Source organism: Apteryx mantelli, chromosome 5 (assembly GCF_036417845.1).
Source record: "Apteryx mantelli isolate bAptMan1 chromosome 5, bAptMan1.hap1, whole genome shotgun sequence".
NCBI classification, from domain to species: domain Eukaryota; kingdom Metazoa; phylum Chordata; class Aves; order Apterygiformes; family Apterygidae; genus Apteryx; species Apteryx mantelli.
Genome location: NC_089982.1, coordinates 9,792,581 through 9,807,226, shown reverse-complemented (window position 1 = coordinate 9,807,226; position 14,646 = coordinate 9,792,581).

Here is a 14,646-nt window from a genome sequence, read left to right as displayed (position 1 = left end):
TATGTCCCACCTCATTTGAGCTGTTGAATGGTTATGTCATGCAAAAAGGTGGATGAGAGAGAAAGTCCCCAAACTCTTTCAGCTAGATCAGTGCAATCAATAAAGCTCACAAAGGTGATTATTCTCTGATTTAAGACCTGTTCTTCTCTTTGCAGTAGTATTTGCTTGCAATAACCAAAATGCTTTAGGGACAAAAAGAAGTTTAAACTCATGTAAAAATACCTTCTCCAGGAAATGGTTTTCATCCTTCTCTTGTCCAATAACCTTTCTTTCCTTTTCTCCTCTTCTTTTGGGGAGAGGAATAATTTATTTTTTCTCATGAGCAAGGCTTAATTTTGCTTTTTGAAGACATCTTCTTAGAAAAAGCGACTGCGGCTGTGCACAGCTGGCTTTTGAAAATTGAGTTTCTACTGAAACTTCCCTGCTATTATCTTGACAATCTTATTATTATCAAAGCATGCAAATATTAGGTATGACAATGAATGCTCACGGCAGGGAAGAACGTAGCTTGGCCATCAGAGGAAGGGGGCCACTAACAATTGTGCCCCCTGTTGCAAAAGTCATAATAATTTAATATTCTCATACTGGGAGCCTCCATTTTCTTTGGCCTGTATAGAGCTGCTGAGTGCGTTGTTTCCTTTTGGCCAAATGACAAGGGCTGTTCCTTGAACATTTTGCAAGACTTCAAATAGAGGATCATGCTGATAATGACTTCAGGGCAGGATTTTTTTTTTTTTTTTTTTTGCCTAGGAGTAAATGATTTAACTATTAAACTGAGTCAGGCTTCTAGCTTTTGAATGTAATTTATTTCAAGGTTGCATTAAACTTGTTAGTAGATGAATCGCTTTTCTTCTTTTGCTGACCTGTTTAGCAAAAATAGGAAAGACAAATCAACTAAATGTCATTGACTTGGTATATTTGAAGTGTCACATATTGTAATCATTAGCTACCAGCTGCATTATCTGGATGTGGATTTTATTCTCAGCTCCTAAAATTCATCAGTATATAGCAGGACATGTTAAATGTCTCATTTTAAAGACAAATAACTTGGCAAATTGGTCAATTATGTGATTTTAATGGGTGTTCTCACCCTTTTGCACAGATCTCCTAGCTCATATAGAAGTCAGACACAAGGTGTCCCAAGCCTTCCCGGAAGACTGGCCCTTTAAATCTAATATGTACCATACCTGCTCTGAGTCCTGTTTTGATGTGTAGAAGGAAAACTATACAGTGGGCTAAACCTGGCAAAGCTAGTTACTTAGGACAATTCTACTTAGCAGAGGAATCAATGATTCAGTCGCACCCAGCCCTCAGAAAGCGCTTTGCTGTTTTTAAGTGGAATATCTAGGAAACAGTGCTCTGGGCCAAAACTGTTGTCTGTATAGTGTGAGAAGGCTCAATAGCACATTTTTATTCATCAACTGAATGAAAGGTGTGGGGATAAGGTGTGAAAAATTGTAGGAGGTAGCTGCTGATAACTGGTCGTTTAAAAGCTGCTATGAGGAGTTACCCCTTTCTCTTCCTCTCTTATGCTTGTATGTATGTATGCGCCTATACAGAGTGCATAAAATCCTGCAAGTAGATCTCATGCACCTGAAAAATGTTAAAGATTGCTTAGGCAAAGTTCACCAATAAATATAGTGTTACAGTTTTAAACGCATGCTGGAGATTCCCATGACCACAGGGGTCCTGCCTCTTGTTTAACAGCCTGGTGGTCTGAAACATCAAGGTCAGAGTGCATCTATTGGTCTGTGTGTCTATTGTCTGCACTTCTAACTTAGGCTGGTGAAAGGGATAATCGTGTCTGAGCCAACCTCCACTTCCAAGCCCACACCATTTGAAGCCTGTTTGTGAATTATTATGGGGAGATACTTATGCTGGGTGGCCATTTGGAGACAAGGAAGAGGCCTCTTTCTCCAAACGTGGGTACCGGGAACAAGGTTTGGGTTAAGTTAGCTAGGGCATCGGGGTTAACACCCTTGATCTTCCTTTGTTGAAAGTTGTGGGATTTTCAGCACGCACAAAGCGAGGGTAGACAATTTCTGCATTTCACTGGAGCTTAGCAGAGCCCTGGCAGCAGAGACGCAAGCGTATGTATGTACAAGGTTACCATCCACTTTTATCAAGAAATTGGGACTTCTTCTCATGCTGCAGGTATATATCACACAGAGCACGGTGAACACAGACTTGCAGGACCCAGGGGGATGGAGAGCATGTGGAGAAGCACTCAGAGAGATTTGTCTTTTTGATATGCCTGTTGTCGTGGAGACCAGGAAAACATTTTTCTTGTTCTTGTGAGTTGCTGCATTTCTCTCTCCCCATTTTGCTTTGGAAGCCAGTGAAGCTACAGTTGGGTAAAACTGGGGAGATAAGCATGGCTTGTTACTGTCAAAAAAGGGGACACTGGTGGAAATGTAAAGACAACAGACTGCTTACAGGAAGAGACATCATGCCTTTTTATACCACTGCCATCAGGCCCCTTGTTACAGTCTGTAACTGAAAACGGGGCTTCAGACAGAAAACGGGTTCTCAGCTGTGGATATTTAATATAGTTTCAGTGACATCACTGTATCCTAGTGTAACAAGAAGTCTGGAAGATCCCCGTATTGCTGTGTTCTGCAGTCAATGTAAGTGTTTTCATCTGGGTGTAAGCTGTTCACAAATCACTGCGGACTAAGAAGTCTTTCCTTCTGGGGATAGCTTTCCATTGCAACCCAGCACAAGGGACACCAGCACCTTCTTAACCTGCTGATTCTGGCTAACCTGTTGATTTTGGGCTGAAGGGACCCCTGCTCAGCACCAGCTTGCCAATTCCCAACTTCTTACAGCATGGAACTGCAGGTTAAACTTACGTGAAATTTCCTGTGGAGACTGTTGGAATGGCACTGAGAATGAGACTTGCCCAGATAACTTGGTGGTTAGTGGCATTTACAGAATTTGCAGATCCTAGTTCTGTATATATTCACCAAGTTGTGAGGAGGGCATGTCCTTTGATATTCTTTGTGGCTTTATGCTTAGCCAGTGCTGTTTCTGGGGCAGTGCTGGAAATCACGCATGAGAACAGGAGGACCTTACTTTCAGTGAAGTCCCCTTATAAGAGGCACCAAAGCTATCAGTGGCAGAGGTCTCTTTAAAAGTGGTGTGGTCCTAATAGGATCTGTTATCTTTGTTCTCACATGGAGTTGCTGGTGCCTTTCTCTTTTTAACCCCAGGGATGCAGGCATCTCCAAGAGCATCTGTATCTGAGGAAAACTTTGAGGCCAACTTCTGCAAATGGCTGCTGTCATGTCTTAATTAAAGTTGACATCATTCATGTGTTTCTCCACTCCCAAGGGAATTATCCTGGCTCCTCACTCCAGTTTGGACTGATTTTTTGGCTCGTTTTCATCACTTGTCTGTGGACACATGGCCCAAGATCCGTGGATCTCTTGGAAGGATCACGCTGGGCTCAAGTTCTCTCCTTAATTCAGTGTGTGTTTCCAGTAACAAAGTGGGCTAGGAAGAACCAAAGAATGGAGAAATTATACTTTTTCCTTGAGACAGAGGAAGGCCTTTTGTTTAAGACAAGACTCTTCAGGAGTCCAGGAGTCAGTGGGAGGCACTCGCATGGCAGCCCCTCCACAGGAACATCAGTGCATTTTTGTTTGTTACAAAAATGTCATTTTCCAACTCACAGGGAAGCAGTCTGAGCAGTGGAGACTGAGAGGGCCATTGTTCCTTTCTCCCCTAACAGCAACATGCTACCAGCCTCCCCTCTGCTAGAGGAAATAGCTTAATTGCTTGCTCTGCAGCATGTCCACCAGATCCACCACAGAGAGCTTGTTTGCTCCTGAAGGGTGAAAGAAAGAGGACACTGTCTCTGCTCACTCCCACAGAGCTCGACTGAGAACCGGTTGGAGAAAGTGCCCTTGCACTTGCTGCGTGAGCAGCCATTGCTGACTTCTGAGGGGAAAAGTTGCCGGATGGACAGAGGTATCTCACAGGCTGGATTTGACACTTGGCTGGCCCTAGGGGTAATGGCCCCATGGTTCATCGAGCTGCCAGGCCCAGGTGATACGTATGTATTGCTCTGCAGCATGGAAAGCATGGGGCCACTTTGAATGAACAGGGCCATGCCATGGCATGATGGTGCATTACCCACAGGACTTCTGAGCTACAATGAGTGCATACTGATATAGGGCACAAGCCCACATTGAATCTTACTTCACACCAGTGGTGGGATGCAGATCAGGGACACCAATGGTTTGATCCCATTACAGTGGAAATGATGATGTTTGAACTCACTGCAGAGTTGAGTCCCTACGGTGAATGGCAAGGGAAGCTACTGGGCATATGAAGGGCTTTTTGTTTGATTTCTCCCAAGTACTGCTGGACAACAGCAAGTCTGAAAAATATTTCATGTACCACAGTGATCAATTTGGTGTAAGCACCAAGGCAGAACAATGGACAGAAGATTAAGAAAGGCACGCTGGCCTTAGATGCAGCTGGATGACATTAAGCTGAAAGAAAGTCTGTCTGGTTGAAACACAGATCTGGAAGGAGGGAGATGAGAGTTGCCACAAAATCTTAAGTAGGTGACTAACTTGATGACTATCTTTTAGTGCTTTGCTGAGTATCGCTGGGGTTTGGAATACATGCCACTCTGCCATGAGCATGTGAGAGTGAATGTAAATGTAAATGCCTCTCAATCTGCAGATGGAGTCTGCTCCGTAAATCACGGGAATTGTTTAAAATCCTGAGCAGATGCCTAATGCACCGCTGGCATGCCAGGGGTTAACTGGGACATCACCTCCTGGTCCCACTAATGGGGCTCATTTGCCATGGTGTGGCTTGTAGCACCATTTCAGAAACTCAAGGATGTGAAAAAGATGGAGCGAAACCAATGCAAAGTGGGCTTGAAGTGACTGCTCTACTAAATGTCAACTGCACAACTAAATATAACCCCGAAAGTAGAATTTATGCTTTTCACTCCTTCGCTTTTTTATTGTGGTGAGAAAAAAGCCAGGAACTCAACGGGCTGTAACTTTAATAGGTCATTCCAGCCAGTGCTTACCTTTACAAAATCCTGATAATACAGAGAAGACAATACAGTGATCAAAAGCAGTGATGAGATTTTTTAGCAGCATTAACCGTCATGACCTAGCAAAATGAAAGAAAATGGTTTAACAGAACTGTCAGATCCAATATAGCTAATAAAGGCATGGATAAATGTTTATTACATACCGGAGACAGATCATTTCTGTACAGAAATTGAGGATGACCTTTACTGATAACTCTTATCTGCCTGATATCCTGAGTAAGAAAAAGAGAGGGGGAGAGAGGGCTGCACTATTGCTGATATTTATGAAAGGTGGAGAAAAATTATAATTTGCAGATGATTGCTTTTAGACAAGGGCTCTCAGGAAAATAAAGATATGGAGCAATTCATTCTCTGCAAGAGATTCCAGACTCTGACTTGGCTGTGTCAAACGTAATGATAATGTCCAAGTGGGGTACTTTTCAGTAGACTTGATTTTTATACAAAGGTATATATACATTTACATGTGTGTGTGTTTGTGGGAGTAATGGTTGAATTCACACTGATTTTCTCTCTGTGTAGGAAGTTCCCAAGTTATCCAAGTAATGCCACTGTGAGTCATCTTCCTGCCAGCCAGATTTGTAAGCTCAGCACCCACAGCTGAAACTAGATTTCCAAGAAAAGTCAGCTCCTAAAAGCTCCATTAAGACTCATAATGGCCAACCCTAAGGAAGCAAATTGGAAATTCAAGCCTTTTATTTTGGACTGTAAATGTCACATAAGCTCACTGAGGAAATCTGGCCCCTCTGTTCCAGTCTCATACAAAGCAGCACAGTAGTATTTTAAAATTAGGTAATGCCAGGATTTAGGTTGCCTGTGCAAACTTAATTCCACTCAGTGCTGCATTTGGCAAACGAGGCTCTACTTCTTCCTTGTTTTACTTTGGTGTTCGGTATCTGGCACCCTCGAGTACTTACTGTCAATAATCCCACCCTGCCTAACAGGCATGTAAATATGGGAGTCGGGGCACAAACAATTCACCAGGCTGCCTGAGGCTCCAGGGAGGTGCAAGGAGGTGGAGGGCAGGCTAGTAGAGTTCTGCCAAAAGGGAAATGAAAGAACAAGTTGAAGTTAAGACTTTTGCCGCTCATTCTAGGGTTCCAGCACTGAAGACCTGACTTTCTTGGTGTATTCAGCATGACGTAACACTTGAAACTGGAAGGCACAGCTGTAGCTGTGGAGAGCTCACCTCTTCTGTAAGCCAGAAGCCGGGAACACGGGAAACACCACCAGCTACCTGGCAAAAACCTGACAGAAATGACTTTTAAGTGAAATCAGAATCAGGTCTACTACATGCAGTTAATCATAAATAATGCTGTCTTGGTAATGGCTGCAATTAGTGATAAACTTCAGTCATTTCTAACGTTTGCACGTCGGCCAATTATGCTGCAGAAATTATCAAGTAACCCATAGCACATTAGCTCTCTGTAACGCCATTGTTTGGCTCTGCTCAGGTCACCAGATCCTCACCAGGATAGATTAGCATAGCTCTCCCAAGTACAATGGTGCTATGCTGATTTACACTGCCTGAAAAGCTGGCTCTTTGTCTGTTGGAGTTGTAGCAGCAGCAAGTTTAAATCACAGCTTTGCAGTAGAGACTCCTACCGCTCAGCCCTATAGAAACAATGGTGTGTGTGTCTTCTCTCTCGGCTGTGCACGACTTATTAGATGCCAACGGTAACGCTTAGGTCCGGTGGTACTTCAACAGTAAGCTGAAATCGTATTTTAATGGTGCAATTTGAAGCAGGGAAGAGGAACGCATAATTAATGGGCTCATCTGACTTCTTAAAAAGAGAAGTCCATCAGATAAGGAAATTACCTGAACTAGTGCTGATGAGCAGCTAAAATCTTTCTCCTGCATTTGTCATAGAGCTTAATAAAATGCCTTTTGTTTTCATTTTACAAGTCTACAGAGTTGTGTTATAAATGCCAGTTTTTGATAGCAGGCATGTTTCCTTTACTAGGGAAGATGCCAGCCTAAGTCTCAACAAAACAAAGTGATAGTTTGTTGCTGTTGTTACAGTCCAACTCTTTAATCCTCTTCTGTTCCTGGTAATTCAAAATACTTCCCTTGCTCCATTTAGGGAAGAATTGACTTTTCTGGTTATATGAACTTTTGTTTGTCAAGTTACTTAGGAAAAAATTGGCCTTGACTTCTAAAAAGCATTTTGGTGTTAGTAACCTTAAAACCCGTGCCAGTGAAAGTGGCTGAATAATTCTAAGGCTCTAGACCAGGCCCATGGATATACATCATTATTTTGAGAGAAAATGGCATTAGTAGTGCTCTTTTTAATGAGATCTCAAGTTTTGTGTTTGTTATTTGTCTTAAGCCAGTCTGACTTCCTATTTTGCTGATTAAAAAAAACAACAACAACAACAAAAAAACCTCCACAGTCTTAGTGGTTTTGCCTTGTGTTTGGAATATCAGCCCATGGTTTGTAGTTGTCTTAGCTGGTTCTGGGCTGTGTGGTTTCAAAGCAAATTATTTTAAAGCAAAAAATCTTGGGGAAATTAGCTGCAGTTTTAAAACAGAATATTTTGTCAAAATCAAATTTATTTCAATGAGGGACAATCACTCTAATGGCTGAGAAGAATGCAAAGATTAAATGAGGTATGAATAGCTGTAAGATGGTACAATTACCACCTCAGAAACAATATATTTGTAAAGTTAATTCCTCTTGAACATGAACAATCTCCTTACACTTGACCCCTCTCTATTGCCTCTTCCATGCTTGAACTCTCCTTGAACTTTGAAGATCCATCTTGAGAGTATGATATGGCCATCTCTTTTGCATCTGGTTATTTTAGCTCCAATTTGCAGCCCTAAAACGGCAATTATGGTGATATATTGCTCAAGTCACCCGACATGGATTAGTATCGGGATCAGCGCGTTTATGCACAGGAGTAGTGAATGGAGACTACAGCTATGATTTTAAATGACTTGATTAATTCTGAAACAACACTTCAGAGTCCATTACGTCCAGCAGGTGTTGGGGTTCAGGCTGCACTTCCGCTGCATGTTCAGGCTGCCTTCCCTTAAACAGCACAAACACGTCCTATTTATTGCCTTTTTTTTTTTTTTTTTTTTTGCTCTAGCATTCCCCCACATTTTTCCTTTCCCTCCCTCTCGCCCCTCCTGTCTGTAAAAGTTCAGTGGCCTTGGGGGCAACTCGGACAATACTCTCTTTTCATAAATCACATGGCTGGATTCACATTGCCGAACTGTAATCTGTTCCTTTTTAAAATTCTCCTGGGGCACAGCCTGATTGGTTACAGAGCGAGAACCAGGACTTGTTGGTCAGCGGGGCTGGGTTTTGGCTCAGGGTGAGTTAAACAATGCCGAGCCTGCATAAAACATCTGACCACATCGGCGTAAATATCACTGTCCTCTCAGAATTGACCTTACTTGATGGAAGCGGATTTCTTCTCCCTTACCTCAGTGGTAAAGGTGCTAGAATGCGGTTCTTTCCTGGTCTGCATTACCTCCATTACTCCTCTGGGGGCAGCCAGACTGTCAGGTGGTGTAGCTCAGCATGACTCTTCCACCTTCAGCAAAGCAGTGACATTTCAGGAGCTGAGTAGCCATCCTGAGCCTCCCTATCTGTTAAAATTATATGTATGGCCTGAATGTGTGTGTGTACACAAGTGAGCATTTGTCTGGGGTATGATTATATGCGGTAGGTTAGGCTCTCAGCTGCTGTATGCTGCTGTGGTTCCCAGCTGCAAATGTGATTGTTCTTAAAAGAAAGGTGATGAAACAGGTCAGTCTGACCAAGGGATCTGATGTGTTTTTGCTCTTTGAGCTGTTCCGATGCTATTTGAGACTGCCAACGTCAATGCATATCTGCAATCTTCAGTGACTTCAAACCAACCAGAGGAGAGGCAGGTTTGGCGTGAAAGTATTACACTGAGGTGGTTGGGTGCCGGGACCAGACTCCTTGTCACCCTGCCCCTTGTCCTGTGGTCAGTATTGCAGAGAGGGAGGAAGTGACAGCAAAAGGCAGAAAGCATCTGAACTTGAGAGATGACTGGATTTCGATAGAGCGGGGAGAACCATGATGAAAACTGTTGTAATACATCTCTCTCTGATTGTAGCAAGTCTTTTGTAATGATCAGTTACTTGTCATATGGCTGTATTATGTGCTTGTTGCTGTTATTTAAGTCATTGTGGCCTGATCCTGATGCTCTTAGTGTCTTTTTTTCAGCTAGAATTCCTGTTCCAGTTTTCCAGAGTTCTGGCCACATCAGGCCACAGGCCAGGCAGGCACTGCACGTGTAAAATAAAGCATTATTCTGGGAGGCACCACTAAAATGACTTCTTGATGACTAAGGTACCCCTTCCCATGAATAAGGGGACAAAGGTTAGGGGCTAATGAGAAGCACGACATGACACCATTAGTTTTAAAAAGACAGTGGCTCATCCTGCAGGCCGTGGTATGGAGGCAAGGGAAATCCTGTCTGGGGTCAGGAGCTTCCCAAAGGATGCAGCTTCTGTTTGTACTGAATATGTAACTCTTCTTAGCAGAGGTGACACTCCATGAGCCTGCTCCAAAGTCCACTGCAATCAGTGGGAGCCTGTCTATGCACTTGGAGCAGGCCTTAACAGGACAAGCGCAGCACTTGGCTTAAGCACGGACAAGGATCTACTTGGAATTTTGCAAGGGAGAAAATGGATGCAGGACTTGTCCTAAGACTCTGTTGGAAAGAATCGCTCAACTCTGACTTGCTGAATGAGCAGTGGGTCGAGTTGGGCAGTGCTCTGTAGGAAGTGTGCTTCTTGTGGATTGTATAAGAAAAACTTATAAGTGAGCACAAGGGTTCAGACCTCTGTGAATGAGTTGTCAGGGAAATGTGTGGCAGGGCTAGGAAATGCAAAGGATTCATGTGTGTGTGTTGGGGGGGGTTGGTGGTGGATTTGGGGTTTGTTCTTGTGGGAAAATATCCAATGAAAAGCTTGTTTTTTCCCTTGAAACGTCATCAGATTTTTATTTCATTTTTGGAGAAGATAGGAAATGTTATGGGCTGTTCCTCTGCAGAAACAGTGCATTTCCTATAGAAGGTTCAACTCCAATGAAAAAGAAAAAAGCGTTAGAAGCCCCTCTTCCTCCAAATGACACGCTCTTGAACTAATGCACTGCTGAAAAGTGACTCTCGGATTTCCACCTGTATTCCCTGTGCTACAAAGGCCTCCCGTACACTACCCAGAAGGCAACGCTGGCAGCCCACTCCTTTGTCCATCTCAGATCTCTCATTTCTGTGTTATCCTTGAAGCCTAGATCTGTAATGTGTCATCAGACCTTTCAAACTGTATGAAGATTCTCTAGTCTCAGGGCAATTTCTATCTGAGCCCAATTCTTTTTCTTTTTTTATTTGGCTTATTTTTTGGAATGGCAAGATTCTTAAAGGGAAACTACCTTTACTATTGTACAATGAGCTACCCGTTTTGCTTCTAAAGACCTTCTTTGATTTTTTTGTTCTGCTTTTTAAAAAAGTGTAGTTCCTTGCTGTTCTTCATTCCAAATGCCTTTTTTTGAAAAGATACAGACCCAAATCTTGGCTGGTGTCTGGACCTTTTTTCTGTGTGAAGACTATGTTGCTTATTCTAGTGCACTGTGAGTCTTTCCTTTAAACTCAAGACGGGGTTTAAGTGAAACCTTACATTCAAAGGAGCCTGAAGATCTGGACTGGTCGCAATCTAACCCTAGAGAGTGTGAAGAGCTAAGAGCAAACCTGGACTGGATCTTAGGAGCACAGAATCCAATTCTTATCATCTAGTCTTGCACACTTCTGTTGATGTCTCTTTTGGGTAATAACCTTTTCTTTACTTAGTTTAGGTGTTAGGTTCTCACAGCAAGTTCCCAGAACAACTGCCTGGGACTTGGGCCTACTGTAAGGACAGATTTCATTGAACCTTGAGCTTCTTTGGACCTTGACCACTTTTAAAAATGAGATTGAAAGTTCATGGCTTGCGGTGGTCACCATTTTAACTGGTTGGATAGTTCCTGTAAGCCCTGTCTCAAGCTGCTTCTAGGGAGCAGTCTGAGTACCACATATTGCAAAATGAAACAAGTATTTTTTTTCCTGTGGGAAGACGTGAAGATTCATTTCCACCTCACAGAGCAAGTTTGCAACCCCTTTACACCACAGATACCGGGGATGGTAACTGCAGGATGTCTCTAACCAGGGATGCGATGGCCTTTGCCAGACCAGAGCAAAGTGGAGGCAGGGACTGTGGTTATTAGAATGTTTCATAACGTAAAGAGTGAAGACTTCCTCAGACTAGGGGAAGACCTGACTGCCTTACCCTGATACCTCACACTTCTCTTTGGGTTACGGATAGCTGGCAGAAACTTCAGCATGGCATCTGTGGTGGGAGTGAAGTCTCCCCAGGTATTTGCAGTACTCTTTGCTCTAGTTCAGCGGTTAGGCGCTAGTCCTTTGCATGGCCAAGTCAACCACCCTCTCAGTGTGCGCAGACAGCTTGAAGCATCATCAGACAGCAGTGTCAGCTCCTTTCTCTGGATCTTAAACAGAAGGGAACTGCCAACTTTCTCGGCTTGCAGTAATAAGAACTGAGTCCACAGCTCAGCCCAGTGTTGTTGCAGTCTTGACAACGCAGTGTTCTTGAGGGTGAGCTTGGTCAGTTCAGAGAATTGCACAAAATAGATGGAAAGGAGTGCTTGGTCTGCTGGCTGTGCTAAAGCAAGATTGACTGCATCTTACCTCTTTCCAACAGATGCTTATGAAACCTGTTCTTTATCCAAGGACCCCCTGGCCAACATTGGAACAGTGCAAGACTGTCTGTTATCTCAGGTTTTCATATTAAATACCTGGTTATTCTTGGGCTCAGTCAGGGAGTTTCTTATTAGATTTTTAAAAGGGAGCTTCATGTCCACCTTGCCCAGGTCAGGGAAAAATATCTATATTGCAGATTGGGGGTTCATTGCCTTTACCTGTATCAGAAATGGAAGAGGGAAAAACTTCCATTCCTCTATAAATCATGAAGTTGGGGCTAGAAGGAGGACTATGCTAGCCCATGAAAGGCTTGGATGCCCCATGATGACCCTTTAGCTGTGCAATGTTCTATCCATGTATTTCAGAGCACTTCTCCTTCTCTATGTTAAATAGTTCCTCTTCCTGGTGGGGTTGACCCCCTAGAGACACTTGCAATATGTTAAAATGTTCTTCTTCATCTGTGGATCAGTTGTGGTTGTGCTAGTCCTGTGGGGAAAGCACTGGACTGAGATCTAGGAGGCTTGAGTTTTATTTCTGTCCCTGTGACTTCCACTGGGTCACTTAGCCTTTCTGTGATTCCTTCTTTGGACTTTGGATAGCATAATGGAGAGAAAAAATAAATGGTTTTTGCTCCGTAGCCAGGACTGCAGTCCTGTGTATCTGTCCAGACTCCTCCTCCTCTTTTAAAATAGTGCCTCACTCCAAACCCTCTAGGTGCTTCATCATCTTTCTGATTCTTCTCAGAGCTCATGTTGATGCTTTGTTGTGACACGGAGCTGGAACTGAATCCTAATCAGGAGATTTACCTGCAGGGGCACTTGCCAGTCCGGAGAAGCTCCGCAAACCAGGGCCTCTGTGTTTCCTACTTGTGGTGCTGGGGAGTTGACTGAAGGGCCTGAAGCCATGTTAAAGGATGGCACATGCAGATGGAGGGCAGGGAATGGCCCGCAGGGTGAACATCTATAATCAAAACAATCCTAAGTATGTGTGCGCTCTCAGCTGTAGCCGGCTGGAGCACATGGCTCAGTCTGCTCCTGTGCTTTCGCCTCCCTGTTGGTTGTCCTGGAAGCTTCTGTTCAGCCACCACCTGGATTGCCAGTTCTAACAAGTGACGATTTCTGCCTGTAAAAGCAGCGGATAAAGTCTCTGAAAAGCCCCACATCCTCCTGAGCAGGGATTACTTCCGAGCAGAGATGGCTGTGCTGCGTAATGCACAGCATGGCTCGCAGACGGCAATAATATACCCAGGAAACAGACCTCTGGTACAGAAGTTTGACAAGCAGCAGCAAAGGCAGTGATTGACACGGGTCCCTGTTTAACGCCTGCTCCATTGCAGGGAAATGGTTCCTTTTGAAGCTGTTGCTGACCTCAGGCGTGTTCCTGAGCAAACTCCCCATCATTTGATGCTCAGCCCAGCCTGCCTCTCTTCCCACCCTTACTGAATGAGGAGACTTTGGCATATAGGCACAGGCCGACTGCAGGCATTCAGAGAGATATCCAAATCATTACTTTATTTATATCTGAAATCCCATTTCTCAGCACTGTCAATTTTTTTTTCCCTTGTGGAGAAGCGAAAAGACAGTTAAAGGGACTTTTGGTGACATCCCCCCTGTTTAATGAAGCTTGGAGTTATGGGCAAGTGACTCGAACTGCTGTTATTATCTGCATGAGTGACTGAAGGCCGAGGGTCTAGTAGTGTGCAAAGAGTTCCACTGCAAATGTGCACATTGATCATTCCTAATCAGACCAACCAGGTCAGGGGTGCTGGAGAGATGGAGAGCTCTGAAAAAGCTGACAAATGAAGCAGCGGAGCTTGGGGGTTAATGTAATATTCAAACAGAATGAGATATTCATTTTCTTGTAAGCTTGTCACTTTTCCCTTCCTCTGACATTTTGCCAGACTACAGTTAAGAGGCAGAAGAGAGTGTATGAGAGAGAAATGCCCTAGCCAGGGAAAAAAAAAGAAAAGAAAATCTAACAAGTATATCTTAAGTACAGAAGGGAAAAGGGGTGGGGAAAGATAATGCTTTTGCATACTTCTCATTTTTCAAGTCCTCTGCACTCTTTCTGTGTTACGGTGCAACTTTTTTTTGTTTTTTAAGGTGATTATGTTTTGGGACCTTTCAGATTTTAGCAGCCAGGACCGTCTGTTCTGTTGTTCTGCAAATAAACTGCTCAGGCTGGAGTGCTTCTGAAATGGATTGGATTAGGGTGCATATCATGCCAGACTTGTGTTCTCCTCAAGGAAAACAAGACAATGTTTAGCATCCTAAGAGATGATGAGCTGTCTAGTGTGTTGGTACAGTTTTTTTCAGAACCACTGTACTGAAGGCCTTGGGCAAAACATACATCATGTATCGGAAGCATCCTTATGGCTTTACTTAGGCTTATAATGACTTTCTGACTTTTTAGCAATAAATGCCTCACCTGAGGCATTTAAATTATCTTTCAAAAATTCACTGTACTTCCCAGTGCTTTGCACACTGGAAGCCTGATGCAGTAACCCCCACAATAGTCGTAATTTAACTAGCATAAATGGTGCCTACCCAGCTCCTGCTTTATAAATAGATAAACCAGAGCCCAACAATTCTGGTGGTTTATTTGGTTATCCCTGCAGGTAGGAGAATAACTTTAGAAGTCCCTATTCTCAGTTCTGGACTCTAACCAGAATAGCATTTGCATTACGGCACAGTTAAGTTTTTTTTTTTTTTTTTTTTTTTTTTTGACTTAATGCTCTAATGAACAAGAGAAGCTTGACAAATTAGGGGTCAAAGCTCCCATAAGATCTTTGTTGAGTCAATAGTTATTTCAGCGTTACGGTGCGGTATGCAGTG